At 41.2% G+C, this 10,009-nt stretch overlaps 1 long non-coding RNA gene across 1 annotated transcript; it reads right to left on the bottom strand.

The window, feature by feature from the left end:
- Positions 1 to 6,103: 6,103 nt before the first annotated feature.
- On the bottom strand, positions 6,104 to 6,822 carry LOC146330751 (uncharacterized). The gene is made up of 3 exons (XR_014772753.1): positions 6,696 to 6,822; positions 6,313 to 6,480; positions 6,104 to 6,199 (listed from the first exon to the last, which is right to left on the bottom strand). It is a non-coding gene; the product is annotated as an uncharacterized LOC146330751 (long non-coding RNA).
- Between the last annotated feature and the right edge of the window lie 3,187 nt (positions 6,823 to 10,009).

Below are 10,009 nucleotides of genomic sequence, written 5' to 3'. Positions count from 1 at the left end.
TCATACCAGTTATGCTGATCTGCTTGTCCTTCATCTTCATCCAATAAAGCAACAACTGCAGCATTTATATCCTCAAACTCAGTGTATGCTTTGTGAAAACTTTCATGAAGCAACTCTTCTACTTCATCCACATTTGACTCATCAAGCTTCAAATTATCAAGGTTTTTCATCATGCCTGTAAAATGAGATAATTTACCTCTTCTGGATCCAATGAGCCTGCTTATTTTATCATCCACTGCTTTCTCTGTGGGCTTTGGCGCCCTCTTCTGGTCAGAGCCTTCCATGGCTACAGCACAAACCACTTGACTAAGATTGAGTTTAAAAGCAGTCCGTTTTCCACAGACAAAGTAATGTCCAGAAGTGTCTTCACATGTACAACACTCTTCCTCAAACAGCTGATATCCAAAATCCACTTCAGTGAAATGCATTCACTATATATCTGCTGCGCAGCTCCAACAGGCTCCGACGAACAGGCTCTTAACGAGGTAATTGAAGCAACTTGACTGACTCCAGCCTGTTAGCTTTCTGTGTGTGAGCTTACTTAGCAGTTGAAAACGTATTGCAAGGCATCCACAGGTTTACGTTTTTCCAATATGAGGGCTTGTGTCGATTCCTCATCCGTGCAGAAACGGCTTTAATCCACATTAATCCGTTCTTCTTTCCGTCATGAGCAATACAGTTTTTTGACTCAGATGTGATGGCAACCTTTCTTCCATTCAGTGTTCTTGTAATTACCACCACTATTAAGCAGTCCCTTGGCAATAAGCTTGACATAAAAAGAATCTTCTGGTAACTTCGTTCAAAAACTTTACTTGAAAAAGTAAAAACAAAGGTACAAGATTCTCTTTCAGCTCAACTAGGCTCATCGTCAAAAAACTGTATTGCTCCTTAGGCTGCTTAAACTGGTTTGAGAACTAAGTGGCTGTGATGTCACCTGCAGCGTCATTAAAGGAGCGTTTCAACATTTTTTAAAGGAAAATTACTAAAGTAGTATTAGCAATAGCAATATCAATATGGCTCCTACAGGGAGGATCATCAAAAGGGAGGGAGGACCTGGACTCGCCAGTATTTCATCAGATGTAAAGGTGTGTTGGTGTGTTCTTCTCAGAAGCAACATTAAAACCATGTTAAACACATTTTATTATACTCCATTGTAGTAATGCCTGTCTTTCTCATTCAGTTTAGAAATTGAAAACAAATCAGCTTCTTTAACTTCATGTTAATCAGTTCATCACATACTGTAGGCAAATCTGTTCATTTAAACTGTATGATGTTGTCATATTAGCCCAGTATTTCTAAATGCCAGAAGATTTCCTTTTAACACACTGAACCTGAAAAATACATATTTGTTGTCAAAGACAGACATTTAACGATATCAAGATGATCTTGTGTGGCATGTGTGCTAAGACTTGCACTGATATCTTAACATATGTGAGGCACATGCGGACCCATAGTTGCATACCCAATGTGTCTAAATATACAATAATTCAGAACATTTAAATGTTCTTAACTTTCTAACAACATGCTACCAACCTACTGACTTAGCCCATGTAAGAGGTAACCTCCCTCCCTAAACTATAACAACCAACTAACCACCCTCTCTCCTTTCTGTCTCTTGCTGTTCTCTCTTCTTCACACTTTTTATTTTCTCTCTCCCTTGAACAGTTTATTGCTCTGGCCCTTTTCTCTCCCCTCATACTTACGTTTCTTTCCCTCCCTCCATTAGTCTGTTTCACATTTTTATATTTTACCAGTGACGTTGTGTTGCTAAATTTTTGTTTGTCTGTTTGTTTTACAGGCACTAGTCATCGGTGATTGAGGATACCAGCCAAATGCTGCAGTCAAGTACTCTCACTGTTCACTCTGTCTTTCTCCTTCTCTTCTCTTTCTCCACTTTCACTGTTATTGTTCACATCTACATGTGCAAAAGACTTGTTTACAAGCTAGACTGTTCTGTTTCACTGCTCTTGATGCTATTTTAATGCAGTGTTTCACTGCTTTTGATGCTATTTTAATTCAGTGTTTCACTGCTCTTGATGCTATTTTAATGCAGTGTCTGAAGTTATGCTTATTAGTAAAGCCTGTCATTAAGGATTTTATTATTATGTACAGTTTCTTCCAAATAGGTAATGGAATACCTTTTCTTTTTGTAATACAAATGTTCTAAATGTTATTAGTATTACAAAGTCTGCTGAGGGTTTGTATTAAAGTACAGCAATGCTATGGAATATATATTCTCTTGTGTTTTATACCTGGGGTTCTCAAACTTGCTACTTAAAGGTCTGATCTGATTTTTATTCAAGTTCAGAGTTCAGGAATGATTGGCAATAACATTTAATCAACATTAAATCAGTTCACTTATGATTATTCTGGGAAACGGCATTAGTGTGAGCGCTCTGTACTCTGTCAGTTCTTGATTCTTGAAAACAGCATCACAGTGAGTGGTCGTTGCATTGTTCACTCTGTGTTACTCTCCTCTGTCTCCTCCACTAGCTTCACTTGCTACTTTTCTTCAGTTGGCACAGACAGGCGAATAGTGGTGGATGCGTTTGTGATAGGCTTAAGGTAGAAGCACAAGCACAAGAAGGTACACAATTTAAGTAAAATACAAGAAAAGTCATGTCTTGCGTGTTAATAGTAGGACTTGTGGATGTTACCTGCTGTCATGATAAACATGAGGTATGGATGGACATGGGTCCAGATTGACTTGCTGTTCAGTCCAGAATTTCAAAAGCCCTGTATGATGTTATAAGCTACTTTTTTAATTTGTGGGGATTTATAGAAATTAAATGCAAAATAGCAGATTTAATATCCTTTGTGAATAAACTGGTGTATACTGTAAAATCACCATAACAAGTTATCCTACTGTCATGTACTGTAATCCAAAATACAGTAGTATACTGTTAAAATAAATAACAGTACATGCACTGTACAATTACCACACCACCCACTGTTATCCTATGGTAATATACTGTAATTCAAAATACAGTACTATACTGTTTGAATAAATTACAGTAGGTGCATTGTAAAATAACAGTAAAATACTGGCATCCCTGCTGCCAGTATTTTACAGTGAAATTCTTTATAGTGTGGGTATGTTGAACCTGCTTCATAGTACAGGCTGCTGCTCCATCACAGGATCAAGCTGTTGCACTTGAGGGGACTGAACTCTGAGCTGACAGGACACAACAAGCAAGACTGGAGCAGGATGAGGGGAGGTGGGCTGTGTATCATGATGCTTCAAACACAAACTCAGTCAAAGATGATGGACAATGTTCTCCACATGTGGAACTTCTTCTGTGAAGACGTCCACCATATTATCATCAACACCTTGTCCTTTTTGCTGCTGTTAACATTCAACCTGATGCAAATTAACAAAATGCAATACAGAATTATTTCCTCGAAGTTTAAGTGTAGAAGTTGCTTTATTTTATTTAGTTTTATATTTTATTTGGTTCCATTCTGAATTCAGTAGCATGAAGGAACTACAACTCCCATTTTGTTGTGTAAGCCTGTGTTGTATAATGATAAAAATGACCTTGATACCTTGATGTCAGCGCTGCTCAGCCACTTTTCAAACTCATTTCTCTCCTAAAATGTTTGGAAATGTACCCGAGCTCCATCAAAAGCTGTTTTCAAACAAATTCAAAAATTTCAAATTCAATGGTAAATCAGTCATTTTTATTTATTAATTTATTTTTGGACATACTTTAGTTTTACATTTTGTTTTAAAAATCTAATTTAAATTTGGCTTTAAACATTTTACTTATGTGTGTGTGTGTGTGTGTGTGTGTGTGTGTGTGTGTAGCAGTTACCAGGTCCAACATAAAGCCAACAGACATTCAGTGAACTTCATTGTATTGTTAATAGTGAGGTCAGAGTGGGTCTTTTTTTTATTTTATGATGTCATGAGGCAGGGTTCGAGGGAGCCATATATATATATACATATATGCAGTAGTAAAACAGCCAGTGTCGTCAGTGCAGCCAGTTTATGAATGACTCTGAAAATCATGTTACTGATACTGTTCCAGATAGTTAATACTTCAGTAACCTTTCATAGAGTCTAAATAACAGCTCCATCAGTACTCCCTCCTCACGTCCATGTCTTCTTTATTCCATTTAACTCTCTTCAAACACGTATTGCGGAAGCAGAAAAAAGCTCGTCCAGACGCGCGTCAAGATACTTCCAGTGCGCGTTGTGTCATTTAGAACAATGGGTGAACTTCGGAACGCGAGCGTCAGACGTCTTTACTGCACTGTAAACCCTAATAAGTTCACAGAACTCGAAAATTATTTTGTAACAGATTACACAAAAATATTTTAGTGATATTTTAAATGTTTTAAGTTTACATAAAATAAAAATTACATTTGCAGTTGCCTTATTATGTTATCTTATAAATATTGATATTCCACAACCTATAATTAGACAGTAATTCACTCAAATTTTTTAATACTTTTCAACTCATACAATGTGGGAAATAGACTCAAAATTTTCAATATTCTTCAACTCATAATCTGGGGGAAATGTACTCAAAATTCATTCTAAACTGAAATACTGATGCTGACCCACTACACAATTATAATCAGCTAATAATTTTAGAAAACATGAAGGCAATACCACAGTGACAATTTAACAACTTTTTTTTATTCAACACAATGTGCTTTTTAAAAGGGACGAGTCAAAAGAGCTCAGTCAAAACAAAGTGCTTGTCATAAATTAAAACAAAAGCAAAAGGAAATGACTCCAGATGTGTTTTAAAGTACAGTAAGTGTTAATAGTTCCATATTCTGATAGTGATCATTGCTACAGACGGTAGATTCAGTATTTTGGGTCTCCATCTCAAATTATTCAGTAAACATTATGATAAAACCTCACAAAGCATTCAGGATAAAATCAATCCATCCTCAACAGCAATGACAACTATTAGAATGTGGAGCCATTTAACACTGTTTAAAAACATTTCGGCACTTACTGTACCTTGAAGGCTGCAACTCACTATTTTATAATAAAACATTCAAATAAAGCACTGGCTTTGGGCCGTACATCAACTGGCAACATCATGGTAGGCATCAGACAACAGAACATTAAACATGTATAGTGCATGAATTGAACACTTATTTTCCACAAGTTATTCGGTGCATAAACTTGGGCTGGGCAATATGCCAATGTTGTGATATTTATGTATTAACAATCAATGTATTAAATCTGAGATAGAAGAGGCAAACAGTGCTATATTCAGTATCGTTATTTAGCCGTTGTACTGAGTAGAAATCTGAGGTAAAATGGAAACAGTGTCACATCTTAAAACTGAGGTAGAAGAGGAAAATGATTACATTTGTAAAGACGGGAAAAATAAACAAAAGACTTCCTCAATACTCAGCTCAACAAACAGCCCATTCTGAGTGATTCACTCATTGAACAAATCATTCTTCAGTGTCAATAGACGCCCTTTCAGTGGTTTGTTGTCCTCAAGACACATGACAACTTTTTGGATAAATGTGAATGTAAGCTCGAGATTCTTTGGGTACTGTAGGTCTTGTGCATAGATGTACCCAAAGAGCAGGAGAAATGAGTCAGCCAGATTTGTGGGACCACTCACAAGTCTTTCATCCTCCACGACAATACAGATGCTCTCAGGGCTGAAGAGGGCCGCGTCAGTAGTGTCGTCCAAGACGACTGTCAGAGCCACCGGAGTGTCTGTGAGGTCTGGACCATCTGCTGACTACAAAACACAAATAATACAAGAATGAGTTCAGCCCCTCAAGGATACAAATCATGCTAATGATGTCTAGAAGTGATATTACGGTCATTTAGCACTTTGCACTAAGACTGCAACTAAGCTACATGTAAACTATTTTCTTTACATATGCTAATATATTAGTTTCACACCTACCTGTTAACATACTTTTTGTTTAGTGGAATGCTTTATACTTACCTTTTCATTTATATAATTTTTACATTTTGTTACAGTTTGCAGAATAACAACTCAAGTAAACTTCATAAACAGGTCCTGGTTCTCCTAGAGTTATTTGAGTGATGCCGTATGTTTAAGCTGACTGAATAGCTAGGCAAAGGGATTGATAGTGAGGCCAGTACTCTTACATTACAGGTCCTGAAGAACTTGGAGGCATCTTCACGCAGGTACACAGGAATTGCACAAAGGACAAGGGCCCGTCTCATATTTACATCACGTTGTTCCTAGATGGACAAAAAATATCCATTACAGTAATTTTATACTACGGCTTCTTACAGTTGTCTGCAAATAACCTGTTAATAATCTGTTTCTGAATGATGCAAAGTTAAAAATTCACCTGAAGGTCATAAATCCTCATGAGCTTGCCTAGCTCCTCCGCTATCTTGCCAGTCTTGGTGGCCTTCTCGCTGAACAAGGTGATGAGTTTAGGTGTGTGTCTAACCAGCTCCTTGTAGAATTGATTGCGCAGGTTAACGTTGTTGATTCGGTGGAACTCTGCAAACACCTGTATATGGACAGAATTGAATTTGTACAACTTAAAATGTGTTAAATTTTGAATGAAGGGGAAAATGATTGTGCCAACCAGTTGACAACACATCAGTAATTTGATTAAGTCTGTTCTTCTGCTGCAAAAAATCTGAACATTGTGAATAATTCAGGGTGAAAAATTGTATTATTTTTTTTTTCAATTCAAATTAGTACACAATTTACATAACTCACCTATTGGCACCTGTCTGATGGTGAAACGCTGACTCTCTGTAGCACTCTTTGTAGTCCGATATCTGTACACAACATGAGCACAAAAATGATTTATTAATGTTCAAAAACATTTCTAAAATAATACATCACATACATTACAATGATAAATACAATAAAACTGTGAATATACAGACAAAACAGTTAAATCTATCAAAATATGCATTTTACACTAATTTTAGTAAAAATGAAAATGTTAAAAGATGAGCAAGTTAGTTATTAACAAGCAAAACATCAAAGTCGTGTTCTTATAGATCTGCTATTTCTTTTGTTGATGGTTTTGTTTTTAAGACGGTATTAATAAAGGGTTCAAGTGATCAAACTATTTTTTCTGTGGACCCCACAGTTGAGATAAAAACATTTAAAGAAACAGTCATTTGCAAAAGAACGACTGTGGAAACACATAAAATAAAACCAAATATTAATAACACTATTTCATAATACATCCTACCTGAACCACTAAAAGGATCTCGAGATGATCTCACAACCACACGCTTGAGCCTACGAAGAAATACAAACGCAGGCCTCGTTAGCATCATGATAACACATGCACATTATGCTGTTTAGCATTGTTTGTTTCACGCTAGGACACACATACACACAACACGTTGGCTATGTTGGTTACTCGAGTCGACAACGTAAAATATTGACTATGTAACGCGAACTAAGTATACTCACAGTACGCACGTGGATAACCGGCGCCCAGCGAAAACAACAACCGGCAGAAACCGGAAGCAGGGATAACGTTATGCTTTCGGCCTCCGCCAGAGAGATTTTACTCGTGGATCTAACGGTCGATGTCCCGGGCAAACATGCATTATGGGAAATGTAGTTCATCTAGGAAACCCGCCATGTTACCAACCCGCAACGTTACAACCCACGTTACACCGTTGTAAGAAGAAGTAACGTAAATTTGTCACATTCTACAAGTTCTAAAGTTACCATTACTTGGATCTGTAAACTATTTACAACAAATATTCACTGTACACATTTTACAAATGCATTCCAAATTTAGACTATTTGTCGAAATTCAATTCAAAACAAAACCGTTAACGTTACTTACCAAATCAGGAATGATGATAAGACGGCGCTTAAGAAAAAGAGGGCAAGAAGACTAATGAAAAAACCTGAGGTGGTAGTGGTTTGAAGCGGTGGAATAAAAGTACGCATTGCAAACAAATAAAAAGAAATTAAAATGTGTTCGACATCCACAGCGGCTGGCATAAACTTCAGATTCGCAACTCCGCATCAAGGCAAATTCAAGATGGCTGACTCAGCTTTCCTGAGGGAGAGATAAGACCCGCCCACCAGAACGTCGTAACGTCGTTAACGTCATGACGCTACTGTATGGTTCCTAAACTTTTTGAGTGTTCCACACAATTTAGCTATAAAATATTGAGCCCTGTTCAATTATCCATCCATCCATCCATTATCTTCCGCTTATCCGGGGCCGGGTCGCGGGGGCAGCAGTCTGAGCAGGGACACCCAGACTTCCCTCTCCCTGGACACTTCCTCCAGGTGTTCCGGAGGGACCCCAAGGCGTTCCCAGGCCAGCCGAGCGACATAGTCACTCCAGCGTGTCCTGGGTCTTCCCCGGGGCCTCCTCCCAGTGGGGCAAGTCGGGGAGGAGGACTCTCCAAGTCCACAAAACACATGTGGACTGGTTGGGCAAACTCCCATGAACCCTCAAGCACCCTGCGGAGGGTATAGAGCTGGTCCAGTGTTCCACGACCAGGACGAAAACTGCATTGTTCCTCCTGGATCCGAGGTTCGACTATCGGCTGAATTCTCCTCTCCAGTACCCTGGAATAGACTTTACCAGGGAGACTGAGGAGTGTGATCCCCCTGTAGTTGGAGCACACCCTCCGGTCCCCCTTTTTAAATAGAGGGACCACCACCCCGGTCTGCCAGTCCAGAGGCACTGTCCCCAACTGCCACGCGATGTTGCAGAGGCGTGTCAACCAAGACAGCCCTACAACATCCAAAGACTTGAGGTACTCAGGGCGGATCTCATCCACCCCCGGTGCCTTGCCACTGAGGAGCTTCCGAACTACCTCAGTGACTTCAGCTTGGGTGATGAATGAGTCAGCCTCTGGGTCCCCAGCCTCTGCTTCCTCTGCGGAAGGTGTGTCAGTGGGATTGAAGAGATCCTCGAAGTATTCCTTCCACTGTCCAACAATATCCCCAGTCGAAGTCAACAGCTCCCCACCACCACTGTAAACAGTGTTGGCAGGGTACTGCTTCCCCCTCCTGAGGAACCGGACGGTTTGCCAGAATCTCCTCGAGGCCGACCAGTAGTCCTCCTCCATGGCCTCCCCGAACTTTTCCCATGTCCGAGTTTTTGCTTCCACAACCACCCGGGCCGCAGCGAGCTTGGCCTGCCGGTACCCGTCGGCTGCCTCAGGAGTCCCACGAGCCAACCAAGCTCGATAAGACTCCTTCTTCAGCCTGACGGCATCCCTTACCTCCGGTGTCCACCACCGGGTTCGGGGATTGCCGCCGCAACAGGCACCGGAGACCTTACGGCCACAGCTCCGAATGGCCACGTCAACAATGGAGGCAGAGAACATGGTCCATTCGGACTCGATGTCTCCAGCCTCCCTCGGGATCTGGTCAAAGCTCTCCCGGAGGTGAGAGTTGAAGACCTCTCTGACAGATGGTTCCACCAGACGTTCCCAACAGACCCTCACAGTACGTTTGGGCCTGCCAAGTCTGTCCAGCTTCCTCCCCTGCCAGCGGATCCAACTCACCACCAGGTGGTGATCAGTTGACAGCTCAGCCCCATTTTTCACCCGAGTGTCCAAGACACACGGTCGGAGGTCAGTTGACACGACCACAAAGTCAATCATTGACCGCCGACCTAGGGCGTCCCCGTGCAAACTGTGACTAGCACAGAAGTCCAATAACAGAACACCACTCGAGTTCAGATCGGGGAGGCCGTTCCTCCCAATCACGCCCCTCCAGGTAACACTATCGCCACCCACGTGAGCATTGAAGTCCCCCAGCAGGATGATGGAGTCCCGAGTCGGAGCACTTTCCAGCACCCCTCCCAAGGTCTCCAAGAAGGCCGGGTACTCTGCGCTGCCGTTCGGCCCATAGGCCGAAACGACAGTGAGGCACCTATCCCTGACCCGAAGGCGCCTATGGAAAGTTCGACACCAGGGTCAGCTATGTCGCCTGGATTGGCGTTACTGGGGCCCCACCCTGGAGCCAGGCCTGGGGTTGGGGCTTGCAGGCGAGTGCCTGGTGGCCGGATCTTTGCCCACGGGACCCGGCCG

The sequence above is a fragment of the Lutjanus erythropterus genome, chromosome 3, assembly GCF_056507025.1.
Source record: "Lutjanus erythropterus isolate fLutEry1 chromosome 3, fLutEry1.hap2, whole genome shotgun sequence".
Classification (NCBI taxonomy): Eukaryota; Metazoa; Chordata; class Actinopteri; order Lutjaniformes; family Lutjanidae; genus Lutjanus; species Lutjanus erythropterus.
Note: the sequence above shows the minus strand (reverse complement) of the source record. Positions and strands in the feature narration are given on the sequence as shown.